Here is a 19532-nt window from a genome sequence, read left to right as displayed (position 1 = left end):
TGGGAGAGGGTCAGGTGTCAAGAAGCCACCCCTCCCCGCAGCAGCCTCCTCCTCAGGCTGTGGTGAAGCAGCCAGAATCCCCGCAACAAGCAGGCAGCAATGGCAACAGCCACACAACCACAAGGACCGAACCCCCCCGCCCCCGCCGCCATGATGGCAACAACCACGGTGTACGATCACACAACTAACAACAACAGTAAGTATGAAAACTGCAGCAACCACACCATCTGCCCAGCCACACAACACCCACACAGCCACACAATACCCACACGACCTCACCATCTGTCCAGCCAGCCACACAACACCTGCACAGCCACGGTGACCTGTGGCAACCCCCGCGTCCGTGGCCACTGATCATATATGTATCATATTCTGACTTACGAGCAGAAAGGGAGGTCTGTGAAGCCTCCTGCCACAGACCAGTGGAGGCCTGGGAGGCTGTGTCGCTACTTGGGCCTTTGGGCGGGAATGGGTTGGTGGGAAGTTGGATCAGGTGAGCTCTGTGGGGTCCCTTGAAGAATTCCAAGTCCGTTTGGCTCTGAGCCCTAGAGGAGAGGGCATCTTTCTCACTTCCCTTTCTGAGGCTCGGGGGGCATCTGCCTTGTTTCCTTCCCCGGGGACACCCCGTGATGCTTGGCACTGAGTTCTGGGCATAAATGGTCCTCTCTGGTTGGAGGGGATGGGACCAAGCAGCAGGCTTTCCTCTCAGTCCAGCGTCCTATCTGCTCTGGTGCATCATACGAGGAGTGGGCCTCGGGCCTTCTGAAAACCACTCTCCCAAAGCGGGATGGGGGCAGCGAGTTGTTGACCAGACCCCCTGAGTACGATCAGCACAAGCCCATAGGAAGTCTCTGTTCTACGCAGCCCGGCACTGGCTGCCCAGCGCAGTGACAGCCAAGGTCCCAGACCCCGAGGGACTGACTGTGTGTGAGGAGGTAGGACTGCTCACAGAGAAACTGTCCAGACTCTCCAGGCAGCTGGTGCCCCGAGGGAGGGAGTGCCACAGAAAACCACAGGAGTGCCTGGGGAGGGAGCAAGCTGATGCTTGGGGCTCTCAGGAAGGCTTCCTGGAGAAGGTGGAGTTCGATCCAGCTCTAAAGGAAGGATTCCACTCACTCAATAGAGAGAAAGAGAAGGCGTTCCAGGAAGGGGAATTACATGAGCGAAAGCCCAGAGGCCTTCTGAGATCTGGTGGAGTCACTGAGTAGGGGGGGTTAGGAGGGCAGGAAGGAGGACGTAGGATGGTGGAGGGGGTCAGAGGCTGGAGGAGGAGCGTGTTGGAATGCAGGGTCCTGTGGGCAGTGGAGACCACTGAAGGTCTTCCTGAGAGATGGGCAGCAGCATATGAAGGCAGGGGCCCAGGATGATTTTCTGGCAGCCCTGTGTGGGACTGAGCGGTGGGATGCTGAGGGTGTTGTGGGGGGTGGGTGGGGAAGAGGTTAGGCCGAGTGAGAGGCTGGGGCTTGGACTTCGTATCCCCAGTGGGAGTGGAAGGTAGGGAGGGGGTGGGCAGGAAGGACACGGGAGAGGAACAGACAGGATCTGACTACAGCTTGGATTCGGGGAGGGGGAATCAGGACGGTGGCCCCAAGGGAGGGTGTTTGGGCTACTGGCTAGAGGGGTCCTTAGTTTCTGGGGAGAAATGCTGAGCTTGTGCAGCACTGGAAGTAGGGCTGTGACCGTGGGGGGAGGCACAGGAGGCAGCTGGCTATGTGGCATGAAGCCCAGGAGAATGGGGTGGTGTGGGGTGCACTTAGGTGGAGACAGCTGCAAGAGCAGAAGGGACCGGGGGTGAAAAAGGGCCAGAGAGAGCAAAGCAGAGGGGCAGGTAGAGAACCGGGGGCTGCAGACACAGGAGAGACAGTGGGAGTCTGAAGCCGAGGGGGAAGGGAGGGGGGACCAGGTCAGAAGCATCAGTCTGGAGAGTGGGGCTCCAGCTGTCTGGGTGCCACAGAGGTCCCCTTTCTCCTCGGTGCCTTCCCTTCTGCCTTCCTTCTGCTTCATGGCAATCGTCAGCTCCCTAAATGTCACAGTTGTTTACCTGGCCGTGCACCCCACCCCACTTCCCTGGGAGCCCCAAGAAGGCTGTACCTCTGTGTCCAGTGAAGGAAAGAACTTACCCGGCAGGTGGGCCAGACCCTGAGATCTCAGTGATAGGTGTGGTGCTGGAGACGTCTGAGCGGCAGATTCTTGTGAGGAAGCCGGCAGTTCCTCTTGGCCAGAATGCTCTTTCTCTCCTGGGCTGCTCAGACAGCAGCTTTCCTTTCATGGTACCCGGGTACTGGGCATGGTGGGGCGAGTCCGGTGACAAACTGGGCGTATCCACCTTATGGATTTTCCAGTTTCTGCTTGCTACTAGGGACCCAAGATGGAATCAAGGGGGAAGAGAGAAGGGAAGAGAGAGGGCAGGCAAGGCAGGTAGCCCGTGGGGTAGGAGAGCCCTGAGGACCTCGGTGGCCCCATGGGGGAAGCAGGAGTGACTGGGGGATGGGGGCGGAGGGGGATGAGCTTTTCAGAAGAGAGGAGGAAGTGGGTTTGGGTCAGTTTTAAGTTTGAAGTCGCTCGTGAGAGAAAGGGAGGCACTGGCAGGTTCATGTGTGTGGGGTGGAGAGCCCAAGCCCAGGAACCGCAGGTGATAGGGAGGGACAGGGGGAGTTCAGGCCAAAGGAAGACCTGAAGCTTCTGCTGAGGAAGTGGGGTTTGTGTAGTCAGCACCCCGGGAGTCATGAACATAGGAGGGAGGATGCCTCAGTCAACACGTGGTGACGTTGGAGGAATTCCTTCTGTGAGACAGGCAGGTGGTCCACAGAAGGCCTGCTGGAAACTCAGGGGTTCACCTGGGTAGTGGCCAAGGAGATGAGCAGCCAGGACCCTGAGCTGGCAGGGATGGCAAGGATGAGGGTGTACATCGGGGAGCCGGAGCAATGGCCAGGTGCCTGGGGGTGCTGGGTGGGGGGCCAAGTAGGGAGTGGGAGTGGGACAATGTGAATGGGAAGAGTGGGCTCCAGATGTTCTCTAACCCTGGACAGAGGTGGGGGTGGGGAGAGCAAGGGGGAGGGGAGGAGGGGGAAGTGCTTTCTAGACCTGAGGGGATGAGGTTTCACAGAACTAGTGTTGTCTAGGTCATTTCCTGCTGAGGCCACGCACAGGAGGAACTGGACTGTCTCCTCGTATCACCCCTATTCTAGGCTGCTGGCCTTTCATTCTGCCCAGGTCGAGGGAAGAGAAAGCTCCCCTCCTCCACTCTGGGAGAATTGTTAGTTTTGCTGACAAGTACTCTATGCTTCCTCTTTTCTGATTTCAGAAAAGAGAACACTTTTCCTTCAAGGAAAGGGGAACCAGTTCTCGAAGCTGTCAGAACAGTAGCCTCTGAGGTTTGCCAAAGTGCTTGTCCTGGCATTTGAGAGGGGCTGACAGGTCCCTGTCGTCACATTCAGCAAGAACATTTTCTTTTGTCTTAGCCAGTTCTAGGCCATTGGTTCTCAGCTGTGGTTGGACAACAGTATTCCCGCTGGAGCTTGGAAAAAATCTTACTGCCCAGGTAGCCCCTGAGATCATGGAATACAAATCGTGGGGGAAGACAGCAGTTTGCCTCAGCAGATTCCTGGGTACAGGCAGGCTTGGGGACCTCAGCCCAAGGGTACGGTTCCTGTAAACGCCTCTTTGTTTATAGCTGGAGAACCTGGTCCAGCTAAAAACTGGGCAGCTGTTCCTGATATTATAGTGTTTAAAATGGGACAAACTCAGTTGGGCTTCGGGGAAAGGTGGGTAGGGCAATGGGTTATTACCAGCATGAAATACTCGGAAATTAGAGTGCCTCCCCCTCCTCCCTGCCAACAGCTGTTTGTACCTCACACAGTCCCCCTGGTCTGTTCCCAAGGGTCAGTAAAATCCACCTGCACCTGCCTTCTTACTTCTTCTGCTCCCTAGCTTTGTATAGACCCAGACTATCGTTGCATGTGTCTTAGTCAGCTGGAGCTGCTGGAACAAAATACCGCAGGCTAGGTGCCTTAAACAGTGGACATTTCTCACAGTTCTGAAGGCTGGGAAGTGTGAGATCAGGGTGCCAGCATGTTTGGGTTCTGGTGAGAGCCCCCTTCCTGATTTGCAGACGGTTGCCCTCTTACTATATCCTCACGTGGCAGAGAGAGGAAGCACTGGTGTCTCTTCTTCTCCTTATAAGGGCACTACTTCCGTCATGGGGGCTCCAGCATCATAATTTCATCGAAACCTAATTATCTGTCAAAGGCCCCACCTCTAATACCATCATATTGGGGATTAGGGCTTCAACATATGAATTTATGGGGGGGCACAAACATTCAGTCCATGTCAACGTGATTATCCTATTCTACCGGAAAGCTTTCTCATCCTTACAAAGGAGTTATTAACACCTAGTTCATTTCCTGACTTCCAGGGCTGAGAGATCTACTACTTGGGAAATGCTGGCTATAATTCCTGGCTCATAGCTGGAAACAACTTATTGTAGCCATTATTGTTACTATTGTTCAGAAATGTTGTACTTTTGTTGTTCAGTTCTAAATTGTTGTATTTTCCATTATGATTTCATTCCTTAGTAGTTCTTTTACCTGGGACCCATGGGCTATTACTTCTTTTAATTATTGCATGCCTGAACAAATTTTTTTCTTCTCACTCTTGAATGAATAATAGTTTAGCTGGGTACAGAATCCTATATTGATTGGCAACTTTCAGCACTTTGTATGACTTCCTCCCATGTTTTCTGGCAACTGTCGCTGCTGATGTTGCTACCATCAGATTTGCTTTCCTTTGTAGATTGTCTTATTTTCTCAAATATGACTTTTTCCTTTATCCTTACATGTTTTGCAGTTTCGCTTATGATGTTTGGGCACCTAGATACATTATGACATAATGAAGGTAAGGTACGAAGGTAAGAATGCCTGTATATCCATATCTAGAGTTCTTAGTGAATTCTAACTTTAATACTGGACAACTTCAGGTGTTACCTCTGTGGACATCAGTTCTCTCTTATTCCTTCTATTCTTTTCTTCTGGAATTGCTATTAGCTGTATGTTGGTGCTATGTCTCTTTACTGCTTTAGTGTGTGTGTGTATCTATATCTATCTATATCTATATATGTATATATATCTATATATGTATTTGCTTTTTTATACTTTTATTCTCTCTTTGTGCTGCATTATGGGTGATTTCATCAGTACTGCCTCCTAATTAATTAATCTCTTCCATTATGACTTCATAGTGTTCATCCAATGTCTATATTTTTCATTTCAGTTGGTTCTTTTTTATAAGTTGCTTTTTAAAATTTTGCCTTTTTGTTGTTTCATAAGTTATGTTTTTATATATAGCTGTTAATCATTCCTTTATATCTTTGAGGATTCTTAATGTTTCTTCATAGCACTTGTTACTACTTGACATATAATTTTTAGTAATTGTCTGTCACTTCCATTAGAATGTAAGTTCCATGAAGGCAGTCACTGTGTTTTCTTTTTTTGTTTTGTTTTGTTTGTTTGTTCCAATTTCTTAATTCAAATTCTAGTTAATTAACATATAGTGTAATATTACTTTCAGGAGTAGGATTTAGTGATTCATCACTTGCGTATAACACCTGGTGGTCATCACAACAAGTGCCCTCCTTAATGCCCATCATCCATTTAACGCATCCTTCCACCCACCTCCTCTCCAGCTACCCTTAGTTTGTTCTCTATAGTTAGTCTGTTTTATGGTTTGCCTCGCTCTACCCCCCACCCATGTTCATCTGTTTCATTTCTTAAATACCACATATGAGTGAAATCATATGGTATTTGTCTTTCTCTGACCGACTTATTTTGCTTAGCATAATACTCTCTAGCTCCATCCACATCAAATGGCAAGATTTCATTTTTTATGACTGAGTAATATTCCAGAGTGTGTGTGTGTGTGTGTGTGTGTGTGTGTGTGTTTGTATCACATCTTTTTTTTTTTTTTAAGATTTATTTATTTAAGAGAGAATGAGGGCAGGAGGAGAGGGGCAGAGGTAGAGAATCTCAAGCAGACTCCCTGCTAAGCACAACCTGAGATCATGCCCTGAGCTGAAATCAAAAGTTCAACACCCAACCAGCTGAGCCACCCCTGTACCACATCTTCTTTATCCATCATCAGTTGATGGATATTTGGGCGCTCCCATAATTTGGCTATTATTGATAATGCTGCTATAAACATGGGGGCGCATGTGCCCCTCAAATCTATATTTTTGTATCCTTTCGGTAAATTCCTAGCAGTACAACTGCTGAGTCATATGGTAGTTCTATTTTTAACTTTTTGAGGAACCTCCATACTGTTTACCAGAGTGGTTGCACCAGTCTGCATTCTCACCAGCAGTGTAAGAGGGTTCCCCTTTCTCAGCATCCTCACCAACATCTGTTGTTTCTTGTGTGTGTGTGTTGTTAATTTTAGCCATTCTGACAAGTGTGAGGTGATATCTCATTATAGTTTCAATTTGTATTTCTCTGATGATGAGCGATGTTGAGCATCTTCATGTGTCTGTTAGCTATCTGGATGTCTTCTTTGGAAAAGTGTCTATTCATGTCTTCTGCCCATTTCTTAACTGTATTGTTTGTTTTTTGGGTGTTGAGTTTGATATGTTATTTATAGATTTTGGATATTAATCCTTTATCAGATATGTCACTTGCAAATATCTTTTCCTATTCCAAAGGTTGCCTTTTATTTTTTACTTTTATTTTTAAAAATGTTTTATTTATTTATTTATTTATTTTAGAGGAAGGGAGCAGAGGGGGAAGGAGAAGGAGGGGAAAAGAATCTGGAGCAGACTCTGCGTTGAGCACAGGGTCTGATGCAGGGCCCAATCCCACGGCCCTGAGATCATGACCTGAGCCCAAACCAAGAGTCAGATGCTTAACCGACTGAGCCACCCAGGTTGCCTTTTAGTTTTATTGATTGTTTCCTTTGCTGTGTAGAAGGTTTTAATCTTGATGAAGTCCCAATAGTTCATTTTTGCTTTTGTTTCCCTTGCTTCTGGAGACATATCTAGTAAGAAGTTGCTATGACCAATGTCAAAGAGCTTGCTGCCTGTGTTCTCCTCTAGGATTTTGATGATTTCCTATCTCACATTTAGGTCTTTCATGCATTTTTAATTTATTTTTGTGTATGGTGTAAGAAAGTGGTCCAGTTTCATTCTTCTGCATCTTACTGCCCAGTTCTCCCAACACCATTTGTTGAGACTGTCTTTTTTCTGTTGGGTATTTTTTCCTGCTTTGTTGAAGACTAATTGACTATATAGATGTGGGTCCATTTCTGGATTTTTTATTCTGTTCAATTGATCTATGTGTCTGTTTTTGTGCCAGTACCATACTGTCTTGATGATTACAGCTTTATAATATAGCTTAAAGTCTGGAATTGTGAGGCCTTCAGCTTCACTTTTCTTTTTCAAGATAGCTTAGGCTATGTGGGATCTTTGTGGTTCCATATGAATTTTAGGATTGTTTGTTCTAGCTCTGTGAAAAATGTTGATGGTATTTTGATAGAGATTACATTGAATGTGTAGATTGCTTTGGGTAATATAGACATTTTAACAATATTTGTTCTTCCAATCCATGAGCGTGGAAAAAGGTTTTTCCATTTCTTTGTGTCATCTTCAGTTTCTTTCATAAGTGTTCTATAATTTTCAGAGTATAGATCTTTTACCTCTTTGGTTATGTTTATTCCTGGATATTGTATGGTTTTGGGTGCAATTGTAAATGGGATTGATTCCTTGATTACTCTTTCTGCTGCTTCATTATTGGTGTATAGAAATGCAACAGGTTTCTTTATGTTGATTTTGCATCCTGTGACTTCATTGAATTCGAGTTTTAGCAATTTTTTTGGTGGAGTCTTTCAGGGTTTCTACATAGAGTATGATGTCATCTGCTAATAGTGGAAGTTTGACTTCTTCCTAGTCAATTTGGATGCCTTTTATTTCTTTATGTTGTCTGATTGCTGCAACTAGTACTTCTAGTACTATGTTAAATAACAATGATGAGAGTGGACATTCCAGTCTTTTCCTGACTGTAGAGGAAAAGCTCTCCATTTCTCCCCATTGAGGATATTATTAGCTGTGGGTCTTTCATATATGGCCTTTATGATGTTGAGGTATGTTCTCTCTATCCCTACTTTGTTGAGGGGTTTTATCAAGAATGGATGCTATACTTCGTCAAATGCTTTTCCTGTGTCTATTGAGAAGATTATATGGTTCTCATCCTTTCTTTTATTAACGTGGTGGATCATGTTGATTGATTTGTGAATATTGAATCACCCTGCAGCCCAGGAATTAATCCCATTTGATTGTGGCGTATGATTCTTTTACTTTACTGTTGGACTCAATTTGCTGGTATTTTATTAAGAATTTTTGCATTCATTTTTATCAGGGATATTGGCCTGTAATTTTCCTCTTTAGTGGAGTCTTTGTCTGGTTTTGGGATCAAGGTAATGCTGGCCTCATAAAATGAGTTTAGAAGTTATTCTTCCATTTCTAAGTTTTGGAACAGTTTGAGACGAATAGGTATGAACTCTTCTTTAATTGATAGAATTCCCCTGGGAAGCCATCTGGCCCAGGACTTTTGTTTATTGGGAGATTTTTGATTACTGATTCAATTCCTTTGCTGGCTATTAGTCTGTTCACATTTTCTATTTCTTTCTGTTTCAGTTTTGGTAGTTTATATGTTCCTAGGAATTTATCAATTTCTTCCAGATTATCCAATTTTTTTGATATACAGTTTTTTATAATATTCTTTTATAATTATTTGTATTTCTGTGGTGTTGGTTGTGATCTCGTCTCTCTCATTCATGATTTATTTATTTGGGTCCTCTCTTTTTTCTTTTTGAAAAGTCTGGCTAGGGATTTATCAATTTTAATTTTTTCAGAGAACCAACTCCTAGTTTCCTTGATCTATTCTACTGTTTTTGTCGTTGTTGTTTGTTTCTATAGCATTGATTTCTGCTCTAAACTTTATTATTTCCCTTCTTCTGCTGGCTTTAGGCTTCATTTGCTGTTCTTTTTCTAGCTCCTTTAGGTATAAGGTTAGGTTGTATATTTGAGACTTTTCTTGCTTCTTGAGGTAGGCCCATATTGGTGTATACTTCCCTCTTGTGACTGCTTTTGCTGCATCCCAAAGGTTTTGGATCATTGTGTTGTCATTTTTATTTGTTTTGATGAATTTTTTAATTTCTTCTTTAATTTCCTGGTTCATTCATTCATTCTTTAGTAGGATGTTCTTTAACTTCTATGTATTTGTGGTCTTCCAAATTTTGTGTTGTGGTTGATTTCAAGTTTCAGAGTGTTGTGGTCAGAAAATATATATGGTATGATCTCAATCTTTTTGTACTTGCTGAGGCCTGATTTGTGACCCAGTATTTGATCTATTCTGGAGAATGTTCCATGTGCACTCAAAAAGAACATGTATTCTGCTGCTCTAGGATGAAATGCTCTGAATATATCTGTTAAGTCCCTCTGGTCCAGTGTGTCATTCAAATCCCTTGTTTCCTTGTTGATTTTCTGCTTAGATGATCTGTCCATTGCTGTAAGTGGGGTTTTAAAATCCCCTATTATTATTGTATTATTATCAGTGAATTTCTTTATATTTGTTATTAATTGTTTTATATATTTCGGTGCTCCAAAGTTGGGTGCATAATATTTGTCATTGTTAGATCTTCTTGTTGGATAGACCTCTTTATTATGATATAGTGCCCTTCTTCATCTCTTGTTGTAGTGTTTGGTTTAAAATTTAGTTTGTCTGATACAAGTATGGCTACTCTGACTTTCTTTTGATGGCCATTAGCATGATAAATGGCTCTCCATCCCCTCACTTTCAATCTGCAGGTGCCTTTAGGTCTAAAATGAATCTCTTGGGGTGCCTGGGTGGCTCAGTCGGTTAAGTTTCTGCCTTCCACTCAGGTCATGATCCCAGGGTCCTGGAATTGAGCTCATCAGGCTCCCTGCTCAGTGGGGAGTCTGCTTCTCCCTCTGCCTGCCACTCCCCTGCTTGTGCTCTCTCTCTGTCAAATGAATAAATAAAATCTTAAAAAAATAAAATAGTCTCTTGTAGGCAGTATAATGATGGGTCTTTTTTTTTTTTTTTTAAAGATTTTATTTATTTATTTGACAGAGAGAGACAGCCAGCGAGAGAGGGAACACAAGCAGGGGGAGTGGGAGAGGAAGAAGCAGGCTCTTAGCGGAGGAGCCTGATGTGGGGCTCGATCCCAGAACATCCCATAACGCTGGGATCATGCCCTGAGCCAAAAGTAGACGCTTAATGACTGCGCCACCCAGGCGCCCCGGGTCTTTTTTTTTTTTTTTTTTTAATCCATTCTCATACCCTATGTCTTTATTGGAGCATTTAGTCCATTTATATTCAGAGTGATTATTGATAGGTATGAATTTAGTTCCATTGTATTGCCTGTTAAGTTGCTGTTTCTGGAGATTCCCTGTTCCTTTCTACTCTTTGTTGCTTTTGGTCTTTCTTTCCCACTCAAAGAGTCCCCTTTAGTATTTCTTGCAGGGCTGGTTTAGTGCTCACGAACTCCTTTAGTTTTTGTTTGTCTGGGAAGCTCTATTTCTCTCTCTATTCTGAGTGATAGCCTTGCTGGATGAAATATTCTTGACTGCATATTTTTCCCATTCAGTAGGTTGAAGATATCATGCCGCTTTCTTCCGGCTTGCCAAGTTTCTGTGGAAAGATGTGCTGTTAATCTTATTTGTCTTCCCTGGTAGGTTAGGGATTTCTTTTTTAATATGTATGTATGTATGTATGTATATATAGCATGAGTGGGGGGGGCAGGGCAATGGGAGGGGGAGAGAGAATCTTAAGGAGACTCCATGCACATGCTGTGCTCCCTGCTGTGTATGGAGCCTAATGGGGGGCTCGATCTCATGACCCTGAGAACATGACTTGAGCTGAAATCAAGAGTTGGATGCTTACCGACTGAGCCACCCAGATGCCCCATGGGATTTCTTTCCCTTGCTGCTTTTAGGATTTTTTCCTTATCTCTGTATTTTGCAAATTTACTATGATATGTCTTAGTGTTGGCCTGCTTTTGTTGATTTTGATAGGAGTTCTGTGTGCCTCCTGGATTTGGATGTCTGTTTCCTTCCATATATTAGGAAAGTTTTCAGCTATAATTTCCTCAAATAAACCTTCTGCCCCTTTCCTCCTTCTCTTCTTGTTTTCTTTATTATTATATTCCCAGCACTTAAAATAGTACCTGGGAAATTGTAGTTGCTTAAAATATTTGCTGAATAAGTAATGAAATCTTATTTTAAAAATCAATACTGGATTGTCCTACTATTTCACTTCATTTGAATTGAATTCACTTCCTGCCATTACAATTTTTTAATTGCAAGGTTTGGTTGCCTGTTTTAGTCTTTCTTTTGGGGGGGGGTTATTATCAGTAATTTTGATCTCTCCCATGCTCATGCCCCCAAACTAGTGGTTTTACAGTTGCTTCCTCTTAGCCTCCGCAGCCTGCAGTTCAGAACCAGATTTTCTACTGTCAGCTCAGGTATCTATGCTGTCGTAATTGGGAAATGCTCCTGATCTTGTCATTGGGCCAGGGAACCAGGTCCTCTTCATGTGGGGCTGAGAAGTTTGGTGTAAGCCTCAGCTCTGGAAGGAGTTATGTATTTCATGCCCCTGGTTGTTGGGTGTGGGAGCCCCACACTGTCCCTGGTTTGGGGACACTGCCTCATGTGGTATTCTCTAAAAGCTCTTCACCACCTCTGCCTGCTTCTTGCCCGGGAGCCTCACATTCCCCCAGCATCATCCAGCTTAAAGTGTTATGTCTCTGTTGTTCTGATCCTCAGAGATGTTCATCTTTTTAGGCAAGGCTTTGGGTTTAAATTTTTAAATTTTTGTATTTCATCTGTTATTGTTAAGTGTTTGGAGCACAGGGGGCCTCAGAGCATGAATTTATAATACCATTGTGCTCGCAAGTCTTATAATCACTGCTCTCTTTGACTTCCCATTAAACCTATAATAGTACCAGGCCTTCAGGCTTTACTCTTCAAAGTAAGGATGCTGAGGTTGGGGGGGGTGCATTAAAGCTCATCTTGCTCCACCTCATTTCACAGAGGAAGCGACCAAGTGCGGTGACTTGCTTTTGGCCACTCACTTGGTTAGTAGCAGAGCCAGGAAGGTAAACCTGATTCTACACCCTGGGTCTTTGAACATCCTCCTCTGAATATGATTTCTCTCTTACGGAATGGCTCTCCTGCTTTGCTGTTTTGTCTGAGCTTTGCTCATAGTTTAAGGGCCCTACAGTCCTCCGTGGTTTCTCCTTTTTCTCAAGACATGACACTTAAGAGGGTGGGAAAGAGGATCAGCTCTAATAATTACTGAGTACCTGCCTTGTAATGGTTCTGCCTGTGAGGTCTACTCAGTTAATGGGTGAGGGAAAGCTCACATTTTTAAATACGCTGCTTCCCTCTAGTGGCCACAATGTACATCACATGTATAGTTTGGACCTGCAAGTAAAATGCCCCAGCACCAGTCTGCCTTGAACACATTAATGTTCTCATAGTCATAACTCCCCTGCTCTGCATGGAAACATAAATCTAAGTCCTATATACTTGATATTCCAATGCCAAATATATTTTATATATATATATACATAAAATCAGAAGCTGTAATTGATCTCCATGGCATATAACACTCTTCAACTGATATGGACCATCTAGGCAGCACTGTCCAAGAGAAATATAATGCGAGGCACATAGTAACTTGAAATTTTCTAGTAGCCTCAGGGCACCTGGGTGGCTCAGCTAGTTAAGAGTCTGACTCTTGATTTCAGCTCAGGTCATGATCTTGGGGTCTTGAGATGGAGCCTTGCCTCGGCTCCCTGGATAGTCTCCTTCTATCCCTCTCCCTCTGCCTCTTCCCCAGCTTGCATACTCTCTCTCTAAAATAAATAAACAAATCTTGAAAATTTTTTAGTAGCCTCATTTTTAATAAAGTAAGAAACATGTTACATTCATTTTAATGATACATTAATATAGCCAAAATATTATCATTTCAATAAGTAATCAATATAAAATTACTAAGACATATTATTACTTTTTTTGTACTATGTTTTTGAAATCTGGTGTGAATTTTACAATTATGTCACATCTCAGTTCAGACCAGCCACGTCACAGGTGCTCAAGAGCCACACGTGATTATTGGCCCCTGAATCGGACAGCAAAGGTCTAGGGTGTGGTTTCTAAACTCTGTCTTTCCCTGTTATTGCACTGATGTTTGTAGGTTCCCAAGTAACATTTCCACCAATCTGCCACAAAATGAGAAAAATATGAACCATAACCATGTTTTTTTAATATATGGAGTGAATGTAAGGTTATTGCCTATCTTGTTTGAGGGAACGCTTGGAGGTTGTCCTACTGACTTTGTCAGTGTTAATAAATTCATTCTTCTATGAAATGATGGTCACAGCAGATGACAGATTACGACCAAGTGTTCTTATTTTGCAAATACAACATTTGCAATCCCCTCCGGGACCCTACGCTTTTTGTGCTCATTTAACTGATGATGTGTGATGCATGAAATCCTGGGAGCCAGCATGCGAGCTGGTTTTTTCCTCTGGCTTGGACACTCAATGGTCACAAATGGACACACGCCTGTGTGGGGAGGCTACGGGCAGTGCTCGGCATGGCATCTGTACACATTTCTGTCTGCCTCACAAAAGAATAAGGAAATGCAAGTGAGCGAGCATGATATGAACACAGGGGGAACCTTGAATTTACTCTGAAAACCACAACCCAAAGAGTAAATCATTAGCAAAAGCCAGTTCTCAGCAATTATTAGTAACAAATGACTACTCAACCGAGCCTACAGGCTTTGTTGCCGCGTACCTGGAAGATGGCATTGCAGTTTCTCGTGGCTGGTTTTTAATGCAGAGCCATGGAAGCTGATGAAGTCCTAAAGAGAAGCCACTGTCCTGTGGGCGAGGTCTTTAACGTCCTCCCAAGCTCTATATCAGGCAGTATCTGAAGTGGCCTGGGTAGGTTTGTCTCACTGTGTATGGCTAGGATTCCAATGGAGGCAACTGGGGCTTTCCCCTCTGTATGCAATGGGGTCTGCTCTCTTTAGCCCCTCTTCTCTGATTGATGTCCCTGTTTGGCTCACCTGTCTGCCCTGCATATCCTGACAGGTCACAGCCCTATCCCAGGCTTTGAGGCTGATCTTCAAGGTGTCCTTAAAATATGCCTTCTGGCCACCCCGCTTATAAATGCAAGCCTTTAGCTCTCTAACTTAGCTGTCGCTGGGGTGCTCATTAGCAGTTCTGTTTCTTTTTCTTATATAACCTTTATGCTCGGGTTGTAAAATGGGAAAAAATGCGAGCAAATTGAAATTTTGTAAATCAAACAATTTTGATTGCTCTGGGAGCTCACTGTTTCAGAAATCCTATGGCAAATTCTTTTGTAAATGGAGCCATCAGCCTTTTATCTGTTTTAAAAATTCAAGTTTTAATATATTATCTTGCCTGAGGGGGGTGATTGCGCTTGTATTATTAAAAAGATGCCCAGAAAAGATCGAACCTTTGGTGCTCCCCCTCCGTATTTAAATTGTGGTATGTAATCACAATTACCCAGCTTGCCAGCAAGCAATTACACTTAGTATTAATGAAAGGACCCTAGTCAAAAACTGTGCCCAAGGGAAGCTTCTGCCTACACGTCAGGGTTAATGGCCCAGCCATTGTTTTAATGGATTTTCAATGAGGTGTGAAGATGACAGGCCAATAAGGGGGAAGCTTTAGGACGAAGCTAGACAAGCTCAATTAGCTACTTGCCATTAGTATCCTGACCTTTCTGCTTCTATTTCTCTGCAACCCTGAGTGTTTATTAATTTATGTTTACCACAATTCATAGAGCCTTGGTTAACTCAGAGCAAAGGTGCCCCATCTTGGCTGCTTTCGTGGGAACGGCATTAATAAAGCCCCCCCCCCGCCCAGCTAAACGAGTTTCAGGGGCGAGCCCCTGTGCACGGACTCTAAGGAACCACCCAGTTCTGCTCTCCACCTCTCTTTCCAGGCTCTCTGGCCCACTCGATGCCCAGTCCCCCCCACCCAGTCTTGTCTTCTGGAGTCGGAGCCCCCCACCTGGGAGGTGTAGACCTAGTGGTTACAAACTCAGCCTCAGTGAGATCACCTGGGTTTGTTTCCCCACAATTCACTCTGTCCTTACGTAAGATCGGGGCCTAGTGCTGTGAGGGCGCTGGCGTGCTCAGTCTTCTCTCATTTTGAATCTACGTTTCTGATTTTGGGCCAGAATTCTGAGCTAGAGCCTGGCCGAGGCCTACCTTGACTTCACCCTAGCACTTCTGGGGACTCAAATTTTGCTCCCCGAACTCCCTCTCTCAGAAACGCTGCATAAACTCCTTTTTTCTTGTTTTGAAAATTTGTCTCTTAACCTAGGGGTTGGTAAACTATGGCCTGTGAGCCATGTCTGGCCTACTGCCTGTTTTTGTAAGTTTTTTTTTTTAAAGATCTTATTTATTTATTTATTTATTTGACACAGAGAGAGAAAGAAAGAGAGAACAAGCAGGGGGAGCAGCAGAGGGAGAGGAGAAAGCGGGCTTCCCGCTGAGCAGGAAGCCCGAGCCCGATGCAGGACTCAGTCCCAGGACCCTGAGATCATGACCTGAGCCGAAGGCAGACGCTTAACCGTCGGAGCCACCCAGGCGCCCTTTTTGTAAGTGAAGTGTTTTGGAACACAGCTATGCTCATTTATTTATACACTGTTTATGGCTGCTTTCTTGCTACAACAGCAGCTGGGTAGTTGGGACAGAGGAATTACTGTCCTCTAGTCTAAAAATTCACTATCAGGCCCTTTACTGAAAAAGCTTACTGTTCCTTGTCTGTCTGGGTTGAATTAAGTCCTCTAAAAAAGATATGTTGAAGTCCCCAGTACCTCAGAATGGGGTCATATTTGGAAATAGGGGCTTCCCAGAGGTAACCAAGTTAAAATGAGGTCATTAGGGTGAGCCCTATTTCAATATGACTGTTGTCCTTATAAAAAGGGAAGTTGGGACACAGAGTATGTTAATTATATTTTCTTATTTTTTGCATTCTTGAGGCTCAGACACGGGAGCTTCAGTGACGGGGTGAGAACGCCCTCCCAGGATTAACCAATTCCTAGAGAGAGCAAATGACTTGCATGGGCGTCCTTTTGTATGCAGACTAACCATCCAGAGCCCATACTCCAAACCGCCTCCTCCATCTGGCTCTTATGCTGCAGGAGGTAATGTTCCTAGTCACCTGGGATCCAAGTACTAGACCACTAGGGACCCTCCCCACAGCCCAGAGCTCGCTGAGATTAGTCTAACATATCTAACCCTAACCCTACTCAGCCTGCCTATCTTGCCTTCCTCATTCCTTCCCGGACTCTTGGCCACACTTTCTCCTTACTCTGTCTGCCCCCTGACCATGCCTGGTGGCCTTGCATGGTATGCGTGCCTCCCCCCCACCCCGGGAACTAGGAGTGACCAACCAATCATCCCCTGATCTGTTGGTCTCACAGAATAAAACCCAAAAGCCCAGGTGCATTTTAAAACACAGACACACACTGAGGGAAAATAACGTGAAGACATAGGGAGGCGCCATGTGAGCATGGAAGATTGGTGTGTTGTATCTCTAAGCCAAAGAATACCCGAGGCCACCAGACGCCACAAGAAAGGCACGGCGCCGTTCCTTCCCTAGCACCTGCAGGGGGAGCAGGACCCTGCAGACGCCTTGATTTTAGTCTTCCAGACTCCAGAATGTGAGACCATAAATCCCCATTGTTTTAAGCCCTCAGTGTGTGGTACTTTGTCATGGTAGCCCAGGCAACTAATATACCACCTAACACATTATTTTGTTTTCTTTCTTCCTCATTGTTCTTTTACATAAAACATCTGGGCGGTATCTTATCGTCCTTGCAGGATGACCCTCACCCACATTACCACATCTGGCTATGGCGAGGTAGTCGGGCCAGCGGGCAGCTCGTGTAACCCAGGACTGAGGCTCAGAGACTCCGGGGGAACCGCCCGAGAGCACCCCCCGGCCGCAGGTGGGGAGAGCGCTGGTGTTTACTGAGGGCTCCTTGTGAGCTTGTCCCCGCACGATTTCAGGGGCCACCCCCACAGTGAACCTGAGGACGAGTAGCTGAGCAATTCTAACCATCAGGTAGCTGTGAAGGTACAAAGGCCTTCTTACCCCACTTTCCCTTGTCTTTAGGTGGCTTTTTTTTTTAAGATTATTTATTTAGTTATTAGAGCACAAGTAGGAGGAGGGACAGAGGGAGAAGCAGGCTCCCCGCTGAGCAGGGAGGACCCCCCCCCCCAGGCATCCTGAGATCATGACCTGAGCCTAGGGCAGATGCTCAGCCCACTGAGCCCCCCAGGCGCCCCCTCGACATGGCGTCTGAAGGCAGAACTGCATGAGGAGGTAGGACACCTACAGAAGCCTGGACCCTTGGGGGAAGTTTTCTTCGAAGAGCAGCGCTCAGCTTACCAGTGTGCGGTAAAGCAAGGTAAGAGAGCTCTCCCGGCCCCTTCTGCTGGCCGGATGGGGTGCGGTGGGGTCCGAGGAGGGGTCTGCGGCTATCCCCGTGTGTCACGTGTGGTGAAAGCTGGAGCTGCTTCTGGTCCAGGCTTGATCTGGACGTGTGGATTCCCTGACCTCTGACCCCAGGAGCCCAGCCATCTCCTGAGATTACTTTTTTTTTTAATTTCATTAAAAAATATTTTGCTAGTGAAATATCACAATTTCATTATTCAGTGCTGCACATTGGGCTTTGACTCATAATGTTTCCTTTGAGTTAATCCGCAAAGGGTGGCAGTTCACTAGGGAAACTGCGCAAAACACGGAACGTGTCACGAATTTGAGTGTCATCCTTGGGTAGGAGCCGTGCTAACCGTCTCTGTATGGTTCCAGTTTCAGGATATGGGCTGCCGAAGTGAGCACTAATTTAATTTTATTTCATTTTTTTTCGTCATGATCAGTGGACTCTTTAATCCCAATCCCTATTTCCCCCATCCCCCCACCCCACCACCTCCGGTCTGGTAATCATCAGTTTGTTCTCTACAGTTAAGAGTCCGTTTCTTGGTTTGTCTCTCTTTCTCTCTCTTTTTTCCTTTGCTTGTTTATTTTGTTTCTTAACTTCTACATGAGTGAAATCATATGGTATTTGTCTTTCTCTGACTGACTTATTTTGCTCAACATTATACCTTCTAGCTCCGTCCATGTTGTTGCAAATGGCAAGATTTCATTCTTTTTTATGGCCGAATAATATTCCTGAGTGTGTGTGTGTGTGTGTGTGTGTGTGTGTGTGTGTGTGAGACATCTTTATCCATTCATCTATCAGTGGACCCTTGGGCTGCTTCCATAGTTTGGTTATTATAAATAATGCTGCAATAAACATAGGGGTGCATGTATCCTTTTGAATTAGTGTTTTTGCATTTTTTTAGGTAAAAACCCAGTAATGCAATTCCTGGATCATAGGGTAGATCTATTTTTAATTTTGAGGGGAAACTCCATCCTGTTTTCCGTAGTGGCTGCACTGGTTTGCACTCCCACCAACAGTGCATGAAGATTCTTTTTTCTCCACATCCTCACCAACACTTGTTGTTTCTTGTGTTTTTGATTTTAACCATTCTGACAGGTGAGAGGGGATATCACATTGTAGTTTTGATTTGGATTTTCCTGATGATGAGTGATGATGAACATCTTTTCATGTGTCTGTTGGCCGTCTGGATGTCTTTGGGGAAATGGCTATTCATGTCTTCTGCCCATTTTTAAATTGGATTGTTTTTTGGGTGTTGAGTTTTATCAGTTTTTTGTATCCTTTGGATGCTAACCCTTTATTGGATATGTCATTTACAAATATCTTCTACCATTCAGTAGGTTGACTTTTAGTTTTGTTGTTTCCTTTGCTGTGCAGAAGCTTTTTATCTTGATGAAGTCCCAATAGTTTATTTTTGCTTTTATTTTCCTCGACTCAGGAGACATATCTAGAAAAATGTTGCTACAGCGGATGTTAGAGAGATTACTGCCTTTGCTCTCTTCAAGGATTTTTATGGTTTCAGGTCTCACATTTAGGTGTTTAATTCATTTTGAGTTTATTTTTGTGTATGATGTAAGAAAATGACCCGGTTTCATTCTTTTGCATGTAGCTGTCCAGTTTTCCCAACACCATTTGTTGAAGAGACTTTTTCCCATTTGTATATTCATTCATTCCTCATTTGTCAAAGATTAGTTGACCATATAATTGTGGGTTTATTTCTGGGTTTTCTGTTCTATTCTATTGATCTGTGCATCTATTTTTATGCCAGTACCATACTGTTTTAATTACTATTCCTTTGTAATATAACTTGGAATCTAGACTTGTGATACCTCCAGTTTTGTTTTTCTTTTTCAAGATTGCTTTGGCTCTTTGAGGTCTTTTGTGGTTCCATACAAATTTTAGGATTGTTCCAGTTCTGTGAAAAATGCTGTTGGTATTTTGATAGGGATTGCATTAAATGTGCAGATTGCTTTGT

General features: G+C 44.3%; 1 non-coding gene across 1 annotated transcript; it reads right to left on the bottom strand.

The window, feature by feature from the left end:
* Positions 1–17851: 17851 nt before the first annotated feature.
* Positions 17852–17958, bottom strand: LOC113262993 (U6 spliceosomal RNA). Its single transcript, XR_003319014.2, has one exon. It is a non-coding gene; the product is annotated as a U6 spliceosomal RNA (small nuclear RNA).
* Positions 17959–19532: the final 1574 nt, after the last annotated feature.

This window comes from Ursus arctos, unplaced genomic scaffold, assembly GCF_023065955.2.
Source record: "Ursus arctos isolate Adak ecotype North America unplaced genomic scaffold, UrsArc2.0 scaffold_2, whole genome shotgun sequence".
Lineage (NCBI taxonomy): Eukaryota > Metazoa > Chordata > Mammalia > Carnivora > Ursidae > Ursus > Ursus arctos.
The sequence above is the reverse complement of the archived record's forward strand: the minus strand, read 5'-3'. Positions and strand labels throughout refer to the sequence as shown.